The sequence below is a fragment of the Protopterus annectens genome, chromosome 8.part1, assembly GCF_019279795.1.
Source record: "Protopterus annectens isolate FY-2018-M chromosome 8.part1, PAN1.0, whole genome shotgun sequence".
Taxonomy (NCBI): Eukaryota; Metazoa; Chordata; order Ceratodontiformes; family Protopteridae; genus Protopterus; species Protopterus annectens.
In genome coordinates this window covers 207,996,841-208,019,298 of record NC_056742.1, presented here as the reverse complement: position 1 = coordinate 208,019,298, position 22,458 = coordinate 207,996,841, and positions in this window count along the sequence as shown.

The following is a 22,458-nucleotide window of genomic DNA, read 5'->3' as shown; positions in this document are numbered from 1 at the left end:
AAAAGGAATTTTTGCAGATGTTTTTTTCATTTATATGGTGTTCTAGATTAAGCCCAGTAAAAACAGGAGTTTTGTATGAAAATAAATTTAACCGAGGTTTAGGGTTAATTAAGCCAGTGGTATATGTTGCATCATTAAATTTGTACAAAGTGTTGAGGTAGATAAATAAAAAAGATGAGAGATTAGTAGTAAAACTGAATATAAGCATGATACATTTTAGAGTGTGGTAAAAAGAGTTAAAGACATAAAGAGGGTATAAATGAAGAAATAAAATGCTACTAAGAGAACAATATTTTTGTGGGAAATAACTGTTGACAGAAAAAGATAAAAATATGTTGTATAAGAATGTAATAATAAAACAGTACTATGTAAAACCATTGGAAAATCTAACAGATGAAACATTTTAAGCTATTAAAATAAGAAGCAAATGGTGTAATCTGAAAGTAGACTGTCACGATTTTTCGTGGAGAATGGTAACAGATAAATTGCCTGTAAAAGGAAATACTCTATATAAAAGGAAAGTGATAGACTATGTTTATATTATCATGAAGAAGAAAGTACAGAACACGTGATTTTCAGATGTAAATGAGTAAAATAAATTACAGAGAAAACTATGTAAAGAAGATTTTGTTGAAGATATAAAAGAAGTGGATAAAATAAACATGGGCATGATTAAATATAGATATTATATGAATACAAGTAAATAATATGTTAAAAGAATAGATAAAAAGTTATTTCATGTTATATGGGTTGTATGGAATGAAAATGTTATGTTATATGGGTAATATGGGTTGTATGGAATGAAAGAATAAATGAAATTCTGTTTAACAGTAAATGAATTTTAGCAACAATATTAAGTAAAATCAGATGGTAGTTATCGAAAAATGAGTGGGGTCTAATAGGGATGAAAATTTAGTATGATTTTAAAGGAAATAATTAATACATATAAACAGCATTGTATATTTATATATATTTGTACATATGCAAATGTAAATATGCAAATATTTTGTAGATAAGAGTTATTTTATTTATATAAATAAAGGACCCCTACTCTTTTCGGTAAGTGCCATGGGGGACTTTTACAGCCACTTGAGCTACCACCAGCTCAAGAACATGGGACCTCAATTTAACATCTTATCTGAATGATGGCATGCTTAGGAGTGCATCACTGTGCTAATGATGCACTGCAGTGTCAACAGTCAATCAACCTGGTATGGTAATAGAACCCTTACCCTTCTGCACCAGTGGTGAGTGCAGTACCACTTGTACTACTAACATAAACGGTATCTTAGCACTCCCTGTCCTTAACATAGCTATGGCAACTGCACGGTACTGTGTTCATTTTCTGTCTATCACTCTCTCTCTCTCTCTGTTTGTTCATGTCCTCTACAGTAAGATTTTTCATGGCATTGTCTATGATGGAATACCTATTAGCTATATTATGCTGTATCTTTTTGCTACTCTTATTTTAAACAGTACAGTGCACATAACTTATACTGTTAGAAAATGCAGTAACTATAGGCTACATGGAAAATTTTGTCAGAGGACTGTAGTCACATTACTGGCTCAGTTCATTATTGCTCCAACTGCTTTGCCATCCATTTACCTTTATTTTTATTATTGTGCTTGAAGGTATAGATGTAAAACATTAAGCTTCATCCTGTGTTTACAAAAGTTATGAATAAAAACTTGAATGCTATGTGTATGGTTTAAAGTAAATAGCTCTTTACCTCGCTTAACTAATTCTGCTTTGTTTCACAAGCCCGGCTGATTTAATGCTTCATGTTTTCTCTGAAGATGCCGGTAGTACCAGTTTGTGCCATTAACTTCAAATACAAACAGGATCACCTTAACAGCAGTGCACACATTAACTAGATAAATAAAACTCTTCTGTTATGGTGTGTATGTGAAATAGTATGGAAATATGGGTGCCAATAGTTGAAAGTTGAAGGGTTCCCTGATATAAATCCAAACTCTGAATGTTTTCCTTGGCCAAGTCAATTTTTTATGCAATGACTATTCCTTCATCTGGTACCATGAAGTGGTATGAAAAATGTCCATAGTGCTCCCCATTGTATTAATTTAATGCATATATATAATTAAATATATGCAATGCATCTTGGATAAATGGTGATGTTTTGTTGCAAGCTCAACTTTTCTATAACTATTTATGTTTTGTTGCAAATCTTGCTTGCAACCTTTTATGATTTTTTGCCTGTGCTTTTTTGACGAATGTTTTGGGTGAAAGTGGTCTATTGCACAGTTCTGTTACCAGTTAACATATGTAATAAGTATGTAAGAAACAAAGAAAGAAAGTAAATAAATAAATTAAATAAATAAATAAATAGAATACACCTTCAAGCGTCCTGTTGGATGTGACAGCTTCTGTGGTTATGATACATTTCTGTACCACTTCCCTGGGCAGAATCACTTTTAAAGATTGAAACATAACTTTGCTGGCTATCCTCTATGTAACCTCTGGGAACAGTGGACATTTTTTTTTATTAATCTCTCTGTCCTTTAGATGTTAGCTAGAAAATCTGGCCTTTTAATCTGTTAGTTAGTAATCCAGATTTCTAGAGCTATATCATGGAGTAAGCAGAAGAAAAAAAAATAAGTAAGTAAGACCCAGTCTACATGCAGATAATGCAGCTGTGACTGACTTGCAATGTTTCTAAATCCTATAGCCATATGCCAGCATGTGTCATCTTCAGTGCAGAGGTAGTTGTCTGTTCTACTTCAACAGGGGATGTCAGCAAGGTGGCTTCAAGGAATGATGGCTGCAGATTCCACATTAGGGAAAGCACAGAAGATGGCTTCATGGAGACATGTGCAATCACAAAGTAGGCTTGTTTTAAGCACTGGTACTGAAGTTACATGTCCATAACCCATATAGAACTGGCTGTGGCACTGCCCGTCAAGGAATCCCTTTGAGGTTCCCTCAGTCATCCTTCTCACACAACTGTAGGCTAGTGGTATAGTCATGATATATGTTGCTCAGGACAGGGCTATCTATCTCAACAGGTCATCTCACTATGTGCATTAGTACTACTTTGCTGGAGGTGCCACCCATATGAATGATGTTGCAACATCTGAGCACCTATGAAAATATCCACTACAGTGCACCCCAAGAAACACTATCTCCATCAGGTGTGGTAGACCACAGCTGGGGTTGTTGCAGCCACTATGTTTCTGAATGTCATGCAGACATGCTTTGGCAATGTGTGTGGGTGCAGTCCCATTTTGCATCCAGGCTGCATGCAGTGGACTGCACTATGAAGAATGTGAAAAATGTGGTCCATGTAACTGGTCTGCTGAAGGACACTAATAATATTTTTTTCCAGCTCCCATCAAAAATAGTTGCAAATGTTGCTATTATCCTGAACTGGTTGTGGCATGAATTGCATAATGCCAATTGTCATTGCTTGCTGAATTCCAGTTTATGTCCACATTGTTTGGCACAGTTGTTAAAGGCACACAATGTCAAAGCATACCCCTCTGCTCCCCAGAACGTTTTATAATGCCCTTGATTTTGCTTCACATTTTTGTGCCATCCCTCATTTTTTGTTTGTTTTTCTGGTAAATTACTATGGCTTGCAGTCAGTCAGTTGTTGAGTCTTTTGGCTTTTCCCGGTTAGGGGTCGCCACAGCGGAACTCTGGTCCGCTAATGATTGGCAGTAGATTTTTATGTGCCGAGTTGCCAGCTCTGACACACAGCCTTCAATGAAGGTACGCCCATTCACACATGTCTCCACACAGAAGACGCTTTAGCTGAGAATCAAACAGGACAAGTCTTATTGTGAGGCGACAATGCTACCGCAGTACCATTACTGCAGTAATGTCAAATATTAGTTTCTTAAATATTATTGTTCATTAGATACAAGCTGGTACAAAACTTGTCACTCTATTAACTTTCTAAGTGAATTAGAGTAATATTTAGCGGTCCTGATGTTGGACCTTTCTTCCACCATTATCTGTGTCTTTGTCTAGAACTCCTTAGCAAAGACATTCAGACATATGCCCCAGAAATGTAAAATAGCCTGCTGTGAGGTGCATCCTCCCCTCAGGTAATAGGTGCCTTTGTTATATGTACATTGCAATCTGGAATGACAGTATAAGTAGGTGTAAATGCCTCAACTGCACAGAAGGCTACTACAATTGCATGAGTACAAAGTAGGGGCAGGCAGCAGTGTCAGAGCAATCTAACTGTCATGCAAGATGAGATAATAGCACCTGTGTTCTTATACCACTTGGGGAAGTTTTAAGGTCAAGACTAATGTATTCCTGTGGTCCATGATACAAAACATACATGATGCCTTCTAACATGTTTATTGGGGTGTGCAAGAAGAGCTTCTGGTCAGTGGAAATACATCTTTTGTTCTCTCAATAGACATGGACATGGTTTCCTATGACCATGTCTGTGAGGAACACATGTCTGCCAGCAGCCGTAGTTCAAGTGAGTATCTGGCATCACCTTATAAACATCCATTTGGTGCTGCTACTGAATTATGTGGTTCATAGTTCTGGAACGTCATACACTACCATCATGATTGCCCCCTGGATTATGAATATGCACCCCTCCTTATGGAAAATGTCATCATGTTCTACCTGGCAGTTTCAGTTGTAATATGAATGTCTATTAAGATAGGCATGTGTATCCTGTGTAGCTGGTTTCCATATTATTATAAGTGGCAAACTAAGTGGAAACCTTGAATGACAACTATTACTTCCTCTTGTGTAATTGGAGACCTTATAAGATGATCTATTTCTGCTATTAGCCAGGATAGCCATAGTCACTATGAGCTTGGTTTGCAAATGAATTGGCTTACTTCATCCACCTGCCACTTTCATTGTCTGCCACAGCTGGAATTGCTCACCTAGTATGTGGCTAAATGTACAGAACCTGTCCATCTGCTTCTGTCTAGTAAGACAGGGTGGGAGTTTGGTGTAATGGAGGGGTGGGAGGTTGTTGTAATGGTTAAGGTGTTTACTTACAGACACAAGTGGCAGGGTTTGATTCTCACATGGGGAAATTTGTTAGGCTTAAAATGGCCCACAAGGGCAGTTAGCCTAGTATTAACTTTTGAATGACTAGTATACAAGTTATACGCAGAAACACCTTTTGCTGGGGTGAAGAAGCACACACTGATATTGGTGTGGCTGTATTGACTAGACTCAGACTAAAAAAATATGTTAAGTTCTCCATTACTTGCATCACTTCTGCAGAGGTGTCCATAATTTCCCCCTCATAGATTTATGTCCTACTGCATGTATTGTGCATGTTTCTTCTGCTTTATGAATTCTGATGTTTGTGTCTGCCACAGTGCTAGTTTAATTTGTATACTACTTTTGTGCTTGTTTTATCTATCCATTTCAGTGCTACACATCATCTCTATCCTTTTACATTAACTATCATTGCCTTTATATGTACTTTGTGTTAGATGCAATTCCAGTGTTGTTGCTAAAGTTGCTTATAGATACTAACCATAAAGATGATTACTTTATCATTATAATATGCACAGTATATTACAATTAAGGTTGAGAGAAAGAAAGAAGATTATGGGAATTTAATAAAGCCTACATGTACTTATTTTTCATGTAGGCATAGTGGCATGGTGCTTACATAAAAGTAAGTAGATGTGTGATCCATTAAAAGAAGCCGAGGGGCAGGCACTAGTGTGCAAACACAGAAGTGTCCGTGGCATGCAAATCACCTCATAAGCAGGTTAAATGCTTGCAATTGAGGCAGGTAGAGTAAGCCATAAAACAGATAGGTGGTTGCGCATACCCCATGTTGGTGTCCATAATGTACATGGAAACATTCTGTGTACAGGAAGGAACAATATAGATGATACAGATACATGCAAGAGTAAGTACTGTGTGTCCAAAACTGAATGGAAAATAATGCAAAATATTTTATTTAATACCATGTATATGTTTGCACTGTGCTCCGCAGTGCGCAAACATGCCATTATGGAAAACAAATATTGTCAAAAGCAAAATGTGTGAGTATTTAACAGTAATGCATTACAGGACCCTGTGTGGGGGATGTACAATGTAGGACTGCTGTGGTTACTAATGAGTCAGGGCCCGGAACCGTGTAGTTTCCAGGTACTATGCATAGATCTGTATGCAAATGAGCTGGTTACTAAATAGCAGAAATGGGTATTTGTGTCCGCAGATCCCATCCATGTAGACACAGGACTATGTCCACCGAAGAGGTAGCTGACATCAAAAGGGGTGTGTCCGCAACCTTTAAGCTCATTGGCACTCAGCGGCACCTGTTTGCATGGCGTGCTGCTCTGCTCAGCAGAGGTGTGTATCTGGTGAATGCTAAGCTTTGCTTACCTTAGGGGCACGAGTTTAAGTGGGTTTGGGTGTGTTTGTGTGGCACACAGCCATGCTGAGTGTGGCTTCTATAGGGGTGATTTGCTCACTTTTAAGCCTTGTTTACCTCTGGGGTGCATGTCTGCACATCATGTCACACTGCTCAGCAAGAAATGCTGTAAAAAAAGGCCTGAGAAAGCAAATTATGTATTAATTGCTGATGTGCCCTGTTACACTTAAACTAGGGCAATTAAATCCCTTAATGATGTACTTGGAAGGTGGAATGCATCATAGCTAGGCAATCACACAAAGTACAGCTACAGCAGAGCACTGTAAAGCATGTATACACTCTACAATCTGCTTTTTCCCCATACTCTGCACCATGTGAGTACAGACTTGAAAATTTTAACCAACATAATGCTAGGGGACTGCTGCAGGTCTGCTACATATTTATGTGCTAGATGCTGAGGTCAATGCAGCTGCTGCTGATGCTGACCATAAGCCTAGACTGAGAAGGAGAAGAGTGTTCAGGCCTAGGGTAACCTACCAGGAGCTAAATGAGTTGGAGACTGTAGAGTGCTACAGGGTGGACAGGGCATATTACAACAACTCAGTAGCTCTGCTGACCTCAACTCAGACCTAGAGCCAACAGTGGGGAACCCATCCCAGTGGAAACAAAGGTATATGTAACCCTTAGGATACTAGCTAAAGGTACTTTCCAAAGACTGACTGGGGACATGATGCTGGTCTCACAGTCATCTGCATCCAGAGTACTCTAGCAGTTCCTGGATGCTATTTTACCACATGCCAGTGAGCACATTTATCTTCCTCACACCCCTGAGGAGATGGCCAGAAGTATGCAACTCTTCTATCATGTAGCACACTACCCTGAGGTACTGGGTGCCATAGATTGCACTAATGTATAGTATACATCAAGGCACCACCTAGTGAAGATGGTAGAAACTACATAAACTACAGGGGGTATCATTCCCTCAGCTGACAGGTCATGTGCAATGCCCAGGGCACTACCATGAATGCGTGTGCTGGCAGCACTGGCAGTTATCACAACTCCCATGTCTGGCATGCATCACAGCTGTATAAGATGTTTGTTAGGGGGGACATCCCACATGACTGTTTACTTGGGGTTCTGGCTATGCATTGGAGCCATGGATGATGACACTCATCAGAAATGCACACATACCCACCAAAGAATACCATAATGAGGCACAGGGTCAAACCAGGGACATAATAGAGTGTGTGTTTGGACTGTTGAAGTCATGGTTCTGGTGCCTTGCTATATCTGGTGGATACTTGCAGTATTCTCCAGCCACATTGTGCACAGATGTTCACAGTATGTGCCATGCTACACAATATGATCCTGCAGAAACAGCTGCAGCAGGATCAGCAAAGGAAATGGATACACAGTCCCTCACCAGTGCCTAGGTCATCATAGCCACACCCACAGGTGGACTCAGAGAAGGAACCCCCTGATGCTGTCCCTGTAGGCAGACATAGGCATGCCCAATATGCCCTGGTCTTGGCCAAGAGACAACACATAGCACATGCACTGACAACACAGGGCCCTAGGGACTGACACCATACTCTGACTCACATACATGTGAGTAAAAATGCCAGCCATGTGACACAACCTGTACCTCACCTTGTATTGGCTGTAAATGGCCTGCATTAGACAAAGGCAGCCCCTAGCCTCAGGTCTGTCAACTGCTACATTCACAAGGTAAGTCACTCATCTGTACATCACTTGTAAGGGGTACTAAAATATGGTAACATATGTATGGACCTGCTGCATGTATGCAAGGGAATATAGTGGGCTATATATAGTGTGCTACTGGGCTACTTGCAGAGATCTAGAATGGTGTACTGGGCTACTTGTACTGATGTAACATAAACTTGGGACAACAGGTACTCTGTTCACTAGTATGCGCCCCATATTAGCCAGTAGCCCACATGGCTGAAAACTCCATGGCAGTAGTCTAGGGAGATGCCAAACAGTGGGGTCACAGGACAGTTGCATGACTGTCTATGCCAGCAGAGCATAGGCTGCTTGTCCCCCTCTCCAAATACATCAGTGTTGCTATAAATCTGCTGTAACATTACGGCTGCAATGATACACCAGCAGACCAGAAAATTCCCCCTATCTTGTTGATAGTGTCAGGGTGGAAACCTCTCTGTCTAGTGGTCTGTGTGGTGCAGTGGACCAGCAGCAATAGCATGTGTAATGTTGTTGATGATTCAAATCTGGCAGCATCCAGTATCTTTTGCATGTGGGGTACACATTTGGAGGTAGGCCCATAGACTGTCAGAGCCCCTCAATTTGTTACTGCAAGAAAGTACGATAAAGACAGAGTAACTGGGGGCACACAGAGCCATACCTACAGACAGACATTATACACGTTCTGAGTAACCTAGCAGGTTGGTAGTATAGCAGCAGGCTGCAACAGGTCAGATTAGCTGCAAGAAGTAAAGGCCATCACTTAAATATGTCAGTAGGCACAACAAGTCAGTGACCAATGTACAGTATAGCACTGGGAAACCACAAACATATGAGGAGCACAGCAGAGATATGGGGGAAATGCTGGGCATTCTGCAAAAACATGTACAGGGGGAGGTATGCAGACTGTCACCCTGTGTGTGGTTTCAATATGTACCCCAGACACATCATACCTCTCAACTTCTGGCAGCAGGAAATCTGTTGAAATACAGTGGATAAAAGTGGGACCAAGGACCACGACTTGGGTCATGTTTTAAATATTTGCTCCTACAAGCATAGAATGTGGATAGAAGAGCAGGCACAGCATTTGCATGACTCACCTGCTGTGCATGGAATCTGAAACTCAAATATCTGTCAGTAGTAATTTACTGCAATCTGGACTGATTTGCCACTAATTTGCCAGAAAACAACAATGTTATGTGAAATGGACCAAAAATATTTGGCAAGAGTCTGGACAGTCTGTTAAGCAGCTCTGAAGTGTGAGTCACATGTTAAGGTCAGCAAACAGCCAGGGAATGCCTTGGACAATATCAACCAATTGCAGTACTGTGGCAACAGGTGCTGCAGCCAATGGCCTGCAGCACACAGTAATCTAAAACAGGAGTACAGGTAGCTCTGGACTGGAGTCACCTTGTAAGTACTGACAATCACAATGGGCATGCTCCTACACTTAGCTAACTTAAGCCTGAGTCTGTTGTCTCTACCGCCCAAAGACCTGCTCTGTGGAAATATGCCTGTATATACATACAGCTATGTATACATATCTGTCTCTCCCTATGCCCCTCACACTTGATTAGTGTATCTGTCAGTATGTGGCATATATTTATATATATATATATATATATATATATATATATATATATATATATATATATATATATATATATATATATATATATATATATATATATATATATATATAATATATATATATATATATATATATATATATATATATATATATGATAAAAAATGTATATAAGTACAATGCTGTATAGATTTCACACATACTTCTACAGAACACATTTACATTACTGACGCACACAACTGCATTTAAAGAGACAAACCTGTTATACACCATTGATATAGATATGGACAGGGATGTACCTATGTTCCCACATACAGACGGATGCTGGGGTTATTTGCATATACACATCACAACAGCTGTCCAATCACACCAGTCCAAGGCCGCAACAGTACATAATCCACTCACCCACAGATGCCTGAGCCTGTGAGCTTTCACCCAGCAGACAGACATAGATATGCAGGTCATATAATGTACAATTGGTGTGACATATGCCTCAGACAGGCTATATTGTCCCTGACCACATGTCTACCTATTAAACTGTAAACAGCCACATATGGCCAGACTGGTAAGTATACACACATAGCAGGGATATTACCAGGTGCCCCACCCCTAGGATACTAGGTACAATAACAGTACCAAGCAGTATCACCCTACAGGCCACACACGCTGTCTAACACAAGGCCACTTTGCATACTCCACAAGTACTGTACCTGCAGCAGCATTTACAACAGACATAACCTGTGGCACATGTGATAGGTACAATGAGCAGTAGTGTGTAATACTAGATAGGTAGGAGTTCTAATCTCACATCCAACAACGCTGTGTGTGTATCAAAATATCCCCTCACAGCAGTATGGACATGCCCATATAGCCTGGCTCTGTGCAATGGTATGCATTTTATGGCCCCGTGACTAGCTGCTGGCCTCTAAATCCCTTCCTCTACAAGGCCTGCTAATGTCATCCACCCTAAGACCACTGGCTGACAGTGTATTATCAGATAAACAGTGTGGCACATGCAATAAGTACTGTGAGCTATAGTGTGTAATGTTAGATAGGTGGGGGGGTCTACTCTCACAGCGTCCACTGTGTGTGTGTGTGTGTGTGTGTGTGTAACTATTTCCCCATGCAGTTTGTCAGACAAGTCCTTATGGGCTATCTCTGCACAATGGTTATGCATTTTATGCCCACTGACTAGCTGCTGGCCTGAACATTAGCTTCCATTACAAGGCCTGCTGATGTCATCCACCTTAAAAGCACTGGCTGACAGTGCATTATCAGATAAACAGAATGGTGCATGCGATAAATACTGTGAGCTATAGTGTATAATACTAGATAGGTAGGGGTTCTCCTCTCACAGCATCCACTGTGTGTGTGTGTGTGTGTGTGTGTGTGTGTGTGTGTGTGTGTGTGTGTGTGTGTGTGTGTGTGTGTCCTGGCAGCACTAGACACATGCCCATGTGATCTATGGCCCTAAATTGCCCTCCTCAACATGAGCATAACTGATGTCCACCACCATCTACAGTAGAACATGCAGACTACCCAGGTTACATGTATCAAGGGTAGTAGACTGTTTCACAGGGTATGAAAGCATGATGACCCTGACTGTCCCCATTGTCTCTGACACAATGCTTTACACATATGCACCTAGGGAGCCATGCACATATACTGGCATACCTTGTTGACGTCTTATCTCTGTTGTACAGTTCTGTCATCCTGTGCCACTGTATTTCTTCCCTGTGTCCATAGCTGTACTGCTCAGACTCCTGGGACAAAAACATACACAGCTCCATGACACACCTGTCATTCTGTAGCACTACTGCCAGTTTACCATCAAGCAACAAAGATACACAATGTTTGATGTGTAGCCCTGACACATGCCAGCATACAGTATCTGTTGTGGGCCACAACTTCCTTGCCATAACACTACTAAACTACAAAAACACATGTAGAGTAATATAGTCACCCTGTGCATCAAACACATATATGCAGTTCCCAGCATGGATGGCAGGGATGTGGCACAGGTATCATTACATGCACATGGTGTGGTGTGGGGGTGCCAGAGGCCTAGGTTGTGCTGAACAGTTGACAGCATGTGTATGAGTCAGGAAGGGGAGCTGGTGACATGGGCCATGGAGAGATGCTGTGTGCATCTGTAGGTGACCTGCATGCGACAGTGGTGTTTGAGCATGTGCGTGTACACAATCAAGCTCAGTGCTAGCCTACACATGCATATGGTGGACAGCTGTGAATCACACATGGTAGAGTGGAGAGTTCACTCTCTCTGGTCATGAACATGGGAACTGGCTTCTCCATAAGTAGCATGGGCAGCACCATGCCCAAGGTCAGATGTGGTGCTAGTACCTGACAGTAACTGCTGTCTGCTCAGCCTGTTTCTCCCACAGGACCTCCCAGGACCACATGGTCATGGCCTGCCATGTTGTGGTGTGGACAGCACACCTTCCTCTGTAGTACTGGTGGTGCTGCCACTTCGGGAACTTGAGTGTGCATGGCCATATGGACTACCAGCAGATGGTGTTGCTGGCCTATGTCTATGTGTCCAACAGCTAACCCCAAACACATGTTCCAGCACAGGCAAGATGCGCTCAAAGACAGACACTGTCTAAGCCCGCCATCTGTACACTACATCAGTGAAACATTTCATGGTGAGACCAGTGCAGTAGGGGCAGTCACAAATCTTAGATTGTGCTGTTTCCATAACCCTACGCATCCATCTAGTATTGTGTTCAGCTCATGCCTGTGCCTCCATGACAGCCTGAAATATGAGGCAAATGACCCAAGATGTGATTCCTACAACAGGAAGTGGATGGGTAGCAGTCCTCCTTCAAGCACCCCTGTCAATCTAACTATGTAGGACCTCACCAGCTGTCTGGCTATGGCCAGTGTCAACACTCACTGATGCCATAGTTCTCACACTGTCCTGTACTATGTCACCACCCTCTGACTGTCCAATACCTGTGACCTCTGGTGACTGGATATGTGTGGGCATATTAACTGTATGTGGGGACAATGGGGGAAGAAGGGGGATGTCAACCTCTGGGACAGATTCAGCCACTGACAAACCCACCTGTGCCTCACTATGGCCACTATCATCATCAGAGTCCAATGAGACACTGACATCAGATCATGAGGAGACAGACTCCACCCCCTGTTCACCTGTGAGAAACAAGACAAAAGCAGTACATTACCACTTGCACTATTAGGTTAAGTCACACAAACTCATACAGATGAGGGTCCACAACTGCATTACATGTCCCACATCTTCTCATCTTTGATCCCATGCACAACACACACACCCACAACAACATACACAGACAACCCAGGCCCAGTATAAAATGCACATCACCTACATCCAGGTAACATTGACAGTTCAATACACCTGTGAGATATGCAATATGGCAGTTTATGTGACAGAACTACACATAAAACCCAGCACACCTATCTTGACAATGATAAGCCAGTTGTAGTATCACTGCCTCAGGTATGTACCTTCTCGCTATTCTGTTTGAATGGGCATCTTAGAATAATTGCCTCATGTATAGCAGGCTGCGTAGTTGTTCATAACTATAAGTGCAAACATGTTGATGTGTGTAGAAATACACACCTGTCATTCCCTAGGCTATACACTGTAGTTAACTTCTCCAAAATGGAACATACAATTATTCTATTCTAGCTAAGCAGAACACTTGTGCAAAAGGCAAAATGGCAGCCCTTAACATTCATATATCTGATCTGGCAGAACAATAGTATCACACTTACCAAGTACAGAACCACAAACTATGGCGAGGGAGAGGTATTGTCAGCACCACCAAATGTTGCAGTGTTACAAGGTAATATGTGTCTATATCCAGATGTACAGTAGATAAAGTGATACTGGCTATATTGTTGACATTTGTGTATGTGTGCACAACTGTATTGAAAAGCCAACCCCCCCTCCTATGCAGATAGACCTGACACCCATGTTCTCCTCTGTAGAGCATGTCACAATGACTGCAAATGTATTATACAGATGAACGCAGTCGGCTTACCTGGACTCTCCTCTGATGTGGATGCTGTGGCACCCACTTCCAGGATGTATGGCGTGATGATTTGCTGGGAGCTGTGGGTTGATCCTAGGTGTGCAAGGAATTCCTATGTGGCTGAGAGTGATTGTTCTGTTGCAGGCCCTCCATCAGTTGCAACATGATCCCTGGCAACAGCAGCTGCCCTTTGATGTGCGGCATTGACTATGTCTGTGGTCTGGTGTCGAACCTGCTTGTAGGTCTTGTCCCATTGGCCAATATCATTTGCAGCCCTCGCAAGGTTGGTCCACAATGCTAGACACTGCTCATGATTGTGGTGACCCCTTGACAGCAGGATGTAATGGTTGAGTCTGAGGGCATCCAATATAGAGTCATTTTCCGCAGATCAAAAAGGAGGATGCCTCCATCGGTACATTGTTCATGCAAGACAACAAGAGGAAAACACATTACATGACCTGAAAAGTGGGTGTTTACTATGTACACACCCTACACACTCATAATGACCCACACTATCCACTGCTCCCTCACACATCATATCCCTCAGTCTGGCAACATACTACATGTGTGGCTATCACTGCTAGTAGAAATGCTGGGTAATGTCCCTGTGTGCTGGGACAAATTCTGCTGTGTGGTTTTATAGGCATCACTGCAGTGTATGTACTGTGCTGTGTCCCCTATGAACAAATCCCCACTAATATGTGACATGGCCACTGCCAGACAAATAACAGTGTGCTATTTCATCAACTATATGGAGACAGTCCAGCCACACCAGTGTGCCACAGTGATAGACAGCACTGTAAACCTGCTGTCATGTTTGTTCCCTTGTTGGCATCATACATATAAACTATGCAGATGTTTGCAAAATGTCACATTGTTTGGTTCATAGCTGTGATCTATCTTCCACAAACCTGTGCATGTCTGACAAATGGTTGCCCACTGATTGATGGTTGCTATCAGAAAACTGACACAAAATCTGTCACCCATCAGACCCATCAGACAACACTTATGGTACAGTAATATCTGTTATTCTAATCACATTCTTACTTTGTATGGCCAATATGTATAGTCTGTCACTGGGTTTGGGCCTTCATGCCCCCATTAAATATGTATTTTTTCCTGGTTTCTTACTGTAGGAAGTTGAGAGGTATGTTAGGCATAGCTCTCAACCAGACAGGGGAGAATGTTCACGAAACAGGTACTTAGCCAGAGTACATCAGGGACATTCAGGGACAGTGTGACAATGTTACTACTATTTATGTGTGATATCGTCAGACAGAGAAGTGTATTGCAGTCCATAGGTTGATGTTACAGGAGTGTACACACTTATTTAGTGTCACTATGTCTTAGGTGCAATCCACTATCTCTACTATAATGGTCAACCGTTGTAGGAGGGATGGACAGAGACAGAGCAGACAGGTGAGTCAAAGCAGGGACAACTGAGAGACTTCACAAACACCATGAGCAGGAAACTGATGAAAATGTAATAAAACAATAAAAAGGCTACTGGACAAAATTTTACTGCATAGAAAATACTGTAGCACTTCGGCAAACAGCCTTCCAGGAGTAATTGAAAGATTGAAAGTGACCTGGGACTAAATCACGGCAGGGGAGATTATTTTATACATGTGCCTAACACTGTGAAAAACAAATAGGATCATTAAAGCAGTTTAAAGTGCTTTTAAGCAGGTTTGCTTGGTTTTACGTAGCAAGCTGCATCGAGGCACTCTGCCTAGCTGCACGCAAACCCATGCTAAGAAATTAAAAAGAAAAGAAAAAGGGGCGATAGAACAGTGGTGAAATGGGGGTCAAGTGTGGTGAAAACATTGTTAAAGGCAGGTAGGGATGTGCAGGGAAGGGCTATAACTTTCCATTTCTTGTACAGCAACAGCTGTGCATTTTGACAGATTTTGAGGATAAATTTGGACTCAAACACTAAAATTGAATATAATTCAGATAGTTTTTTTTGTGACCATTGATGTGCACAATTTATACATGGTCATTCCACATACCACAGGTCTTATTTGGTTTGAGAGTCAGTAGCACAAAACTGGTGCATTTAATTCTAACCAGGTTTATACTATGACTACTTTAATGGAAATTGTTTTAAAGTATAATTTTCTTTTCTTTGAAGGACAATATTTCTGGCAGGTGTCCGGGGCGGCGATGGGTGCAGCCTGTGCACCCATGTTTGCTAAGCTAGTAATGGCTGAATGGGAAGTTTTATTTTTAACAGTAATTTTAAAACTTGTTGGGCTTTATATACTCAATTTTTGGATGACATGTCTACACCTGGTTTAAATGATGGGTGCTCACTTGCACCAGTTTGAAAACTTAATAATTATGTTATTTAGTGGAAGTCTTTTATACAGTTATGTGATTATCTTTTTATAGAATTGTGTGATTTCTTTTTATACAGTCATGTGAGTTTTAATTTGATTCTCATTGGTTACTTTAACTACTTTACTATAAAACAACATACCTATACAACTAGTAGCAGGCACACTCAAAGGTTCCTCAATTTATTAATGCTAATTCCCTTTACGAAACTATTCCCTATCCATAAGGATTATAATCTTCTTGAACTTTCCCTTGCCACCTTCTCCCCTTCCTGTATTACTCATAATGCCAGTTCCTCCTTCATATACTTCAGCAACTTAGCAGTAGTCTATAAAAACATACTCCTACCATTTATAGATCTTCTTGACATTTTCTTATTTTGAATAAACTCCTTCTATACATCAAACAAAACTCTGTCTACATTCAAAATCAGACTTGGCAATTGGCTAGAAGACCATAAATTCATAACTGGGATATGCAGAAACTGATTTTATTCCCAGAAATAATTACTATAATATGAATATCAAGTGATATTGTGGTTAAAGTTCTCAGTTGTCCTTCTGCTGTAAGCTTCACATGAACATACAAGTGTATTATTTTAATTTCTCAGATTAATAGTTCCTTTTTACAGTTGCTAATTTGTCAACTCAAGTAATTATTGATTCATTATTGTACATCAGACATTTGTAATTTGTTTCATCTGTTTGTCTTTATGTACTGTAGTTTCTTATTTATAATGAAACCACTTCATAGCCCTCCAGCCTAGTTGCACTATAATGCAATCTACTACTAGAAAGATTAACAGTTACCCATTTTATCCATTTCCTCCTGTCCCTCTGAAATATAGCACTGTCAAATGAAATACGCTATCAAAACTGAAACACTGTTTTTATGAAACTAATATATTTTCTTCAGACATCATAGCAATAAATCCATAGAAACTTTATTGCTGCTTAGTAAGGCTTTCAGTTACATTACATTGTGTCAATCAAACCTATACAAATGCAGGATTCCATTTAGCAACATCTAATTTTGAATCCTTTCTGTATTGCTTTTATGCACTTTATTTCTATAAAATGTTCAGTCTCTTGAAGATTAAATTACACTGTTGAAGTCAGTTATGTCAGCTGAAAGATGTAGCTGGCAACATGATTGCCCTGTACATTTAAGCTGTAGATTGTGAACCAAGGGAAAAAAAAACTTTGCAATCCATTCATCTTTAATGTACATATTTCAAGATGTGATCAAGTTATGAATTGAGGCCTGCATTATTAGTGCAGAGTGAGATACGTGGTATAAGACAACTATAACAACTAGATTCTTACACATTTAGTACTCTGAGTTACAGATATGTAAATGTACAGGAATAATTATAAAGTGAGCACTTTTGTTTCATATGCTGTTTTATTTTGGCTCTCATATTTGACATCACAGTACTTTCCTAGATAGTGTAAAATGTAGCAAATATAATGTGAAAAGGTATATGTAATTTAAATTAGTAACTTGTTTAATCAAAAGCTTGTTTTCCTTTTTTTATGTACTTGTTTATTAGCTATGCAAATAAGTAGGTCCAAAACACATAATTTCACTTTTTTCAGATTTGGCTTACTTTAAAATGTTCATTAATGTTATTGTACATACATGAGCATATTCTGTCATATAGTGAAAATGATTGCTTTCAGAAGGTGCAATCAGGCAAGGCTATATTGTTAAAGAATAGTGAATCAACTTACAATCATGAATTAATTCAACAGTGGAGTACACTACTAAACAGCAAAACTCTGTGTAAAGCAGACATGCAGACTTAAAGGCCAAATGAGTCCTTTGTAATGAAATGGGTCAAGTATTAGTATTGTTAGCCTGAAAAATGAGAATATTAACACAGGGTAGTCAGACTTTTGAGTGAAAAAATCCATTTCATTATTTAAGAGAAAAGAACATCCCTTATAATGAGTTCATCAGATGGAATCAGTTAGATGGTACTCTACCGTGGCACTACTATGGCTGTGAAATACAAGTAAGGCACCATTTTATAGGAAAGACATTTACAGTTAAGCAGTTTAATAAAATGCTGTTGGACTTTCGGAATGAACTCTACCTTGCCTATCTCACTTCTGATATCTCCTGCATTTTGTTCCAAAGAGAGAATCAAGTCAAATAAAGTTTTAATGATCCGCAACCACATCAAGTTCAAATATCAGAAGGAAATAAGCTGCACGTCAGAAGCAGATTCATATGCAAGTATAAAATTCTGATAGGAACTCTAGGCTGGCCTGACAATTTTCATTTACTTGGGAGGTAGGACTAGATAAAATAGGTAACCTAATTTTGTAAGATATGAAACACCGTATCATTAACAACTATAGTCTAAGAAGTAGATGAGGCATGATATTTAACTGTCGCAATAACATGCACTTTAATGTGATAATTTCTTAAGGATATTCTAGTTCTGTGAGAAGTGTTCAAGTTTTATTGTAGCTTTTGGGAGGTATGTGTGACACAATGTGTTAGTCTAACATGAAATGAATTAGAACTAAGCTAATTAAAAGGAAAGACTTCTGCAGATAAAACTCCCCAAATGCACGAATTGTAGTGTGTGCATTATTAGCTTAATGAATGAATGAGACAGCATTAAATTAACACTCTTATAGTTAAGATTTCATTCAGACAACTAAGGTAAATGTTCTTAAAATTGCAATGTAGTAATTTTCAGATTTAATTTGAGGAAATTTAAACTTAGGAAAACTGTCATCTGTATTGCCAAGTGAATTCAAAACAAAATGTCATCATTCTAGTAATTAAACAGGAAAAGCAACAATATTCTGAGCACTAAACCACATTAATCTTTGTCTTTAAAGATTATCAGTACCCTACTTTTGTGTCATCAGGTCCTTTTATATGTATTAAACTATTCAGCAAGGAGAGTATCTGGAAAGCATCGTATTTATATATATTTTTTGCATGACTGTTTATTTTTATTGGTTTTGATTTCATTGTTTCATCAAATGAGCACCACAATGATTATGTTCTGTCTTCAAAACTTGGTGTGATTTTGTCACAGCAATTGTGAAATTCCATTATACTTATTCTGAAAACTACTGTGATTTTTTTTAATCTACCTGAACATCTACAGATAAAGGGAGAAGAGACTTTCAGGGGGATTTAATAAAGCTTATACAATAATTTTTACTGTGTGCATGTCACAGAACAATGTGCACATGGGTGCAAACATTTTTAGATTCAGTAAACTCCACGTAGTGGTATGCAGTAGCTTGCCCTCACACACAAATACTGAAACTTTTGTGGCATGCAAATTACAGCATAAGTAGCTGAATTTTATGGAAATGAAGCAGATCAACAATGTGGAGTGATTCAACAACCTCTAAAGTAACTGTATAGAGTCAGTGTTCGTGTTGGCCATGTATTTCAAAACTTTCCGAATACAGCCATGGAAAGGAGTCTACACAGAAACAAGAGCAAGTAAAAGCTCGTACATTTGTACAGAGATGCCCTTAACATGTAACACCACACATATTTTGACTTAATTACACAGGGTGGATGCTAGAAAATCAGTGTAACAATCATAATAATGTCATTTTATGTGCCATGACATAAATGCAACTTTGCACTCCAACCCCAAAAGAAGCATATACTTGTAAGTAATGCAAGCGGCTAAAATGTGTAAACCTCCATGAAATAAGAGTATTATACTGTAATGTAAGTATATGCAGGATGTAGCTGATGGATTACAGTATTCCTCTGTTATGACATCAGGCTCCTGTGTAGTTACCCTGCCTACACAGTTACTAACCATGTAGATTCTGGGGTGTCAGGACAGTGAAGATGTAAATGAGGTCAAAACTCATTAGAACTGTTGAATCTCAAAAAAGAGTAACCATGTAGGGATGTTTACTTCATGTAGGCACTTCCACAGTATTCATGTTGAATGCATGCTTGCTATGCCTTGGAACCATGGCTGATGGCACCCATCAGAAGTGCACACACACACACAGAGGAGCATGCCATAATGAAGCACATTCTCAAGCTAGAAACATCACAGAGTGTGTGTCTTTGCTTCTGAAGTCCCTGTTCTGGTGTCTTGATATATCCTTTGGAGCCCTGCAGTATAATCACACACATATACGAAAGTATTCACAGTATGTGATTTGCTCCACAATCTGATTCTGCAGAAGCAGCTGCAGCAGGATCAGCAAAGGGAAGGGACACGCATCCCCCCAGTGGATTGTTCATCACAGCCACAGTCAGAGGAGAACTCAGAGGAGAAACCCCCTGCTGCTGTCCCTGTAGACAGATACAGGTGTATTCATTATGCCCTTGCTTTGGCTAAGAGACAACGCATAGCACATTCAGTGACCACCTAGGGACCTAATACCTTTATTCTACTCACATACACATAAAAAAATTGATGCCAGGCAACTCATACAACCTTTTCCTCCCCACATATTGGCTATGTACTGCTTGCATCAGACAGAGTTAGCCCTGAACTAAAGGGTTGTCAGCTGCTGCATTTGCAAGTAAGTCCTGAACCTAGAGTGTATTCTTTAATAATATTATGGCATATCCTATTATTTCCTAACTTGATACAGTAAGCAAGTAAATAGTGGATTTGTACGGAAAGTGCCTTAACATGTGACACCAAACATTATTTTACTTATATTTGTCAAGTAGGAATTAGTAGGTCTCAGGTATGAAAGATTCACACGGTCATACCTCTGAAGAAGTCTGATGTTCCCTGCATGGCCTCAGTTTAGCACCATACCTTTGTACTGGTAAATCATTAAAGATAGAAGTTAGAAAGAGATGATACACATTGCAGTTTCAGATTTCAGGCTTTGTGTCGTAACAGTAACTGAGGTTTGCCTCCTCAGAAAAGAGGAGTGTACTCTTGCTCCTGCCATAACAGTAACTCTATTATGCTACCCCCAAAACAACAGTATATGTGTTTGTGCCATCCAACCTGAACTTCATTTGTTGGCAACTGCATATCATATTATTCCCAGTTAATATCCTCTCTCATGTTAAGGCCAAAGGTATAGATAGGCTTACACACTGCATGTGCTAGATAACTGATGAATGATCAAGAAATACAGAAAGGTAACACACAGCAGTAGAGCTGGTTGTGTGAAGAATGACTTTTCATTTCATTGATTCAAAGCTGTTTGTGTAGCCAAGAGAACAAAAGCATCCCTGCTGTTTTCTAAAAAAAAAAAAAAAAAAAAAACCTTTGGTTATGCTTGTCTTGTTTGTATAGTAGATGACATCAACAGGCCATATGGGAGACAAGAGGTTGGGAGGCCTGCATAGGTACATGCAGTGTGTAAGCCATTCTATATCTTTGCCTTAACATGTGAGAGGATATTAACTGGGAATAATATTATATGCAGTTGCCAACAAATGAAGTTCAGGTTGGATGGCACAACATTGGAAAAACGGGAAAACCAGATATCCTAGAAAGTAGACACCCAAGAATAGAAAATGGATACATTCAATTAATGCTCTTAGCCATCATGAAAAGCTGGCCTAGAGTACAGATAGGACTGGGGTATAGTAGCAAGCATTAGCAATGCACCTCACATTTGCGCACTACTTCACTGCGTGCAAACAGGCATATATCGCATGTGTGTACACTTTGTTAACCAGCGGGCAAATGCAATGCTTGTTGCTCTGTGGAACTGTATATATGACATTTTATCATTGCTGTTTATTGTCCATTTTCTTTGTATGACATAAAACTACCTGTTGAAACATTGCAAGCTAAGGGCACAGTATAAGTATATGACATATATTTACAATACATCCATTTGTTTCCCCCAAACCACTTGAAAAAAGCACAACAACCATGGGGTCTCATTACATTTTCCACACATATATCAACCACAATACAAAGTGTTATACATAATGTTGTGTGCTCACTCATGGACATGGCCACCTGGTGGTGCTCACAGCCTTGCTCTGCAAACCTCAAGCAGACATGTATGCTCAATGAGTGTAGTTGTGTTGTTACACAGCTAGGCTTCCAAACAGCCTACTGCTGTTAGGCTACTAGCCTCAGATGACACTGTGAAGCAATGTACCTATGCAGGCCTCCCAACCTCTTGTCTTCCATATGGCCTGTTGATGTCATCTACTATAAGTTCACCTGCAGTACTGTTAACATCAGACTTGTGCCATGGCTCATGTGAAAAGTACTGTGTTCTGTAATCTGTGTACTTAGGTAAGGGTTATATCCTCACTGCAGTCGACTATATGTGTGTGTGTCTACACAGAAGTGTGTGTCCATATTTCTCAACTGTACAGAATTTCCAGATTTTTGCCTCATATTTTTGGCCTGTTTTTTCATAAAACTGTGGTTTTCTGGCAAATTAGTGGCAAATCATTAAAGACCAAATTTAGAAAATAATGACATACATTT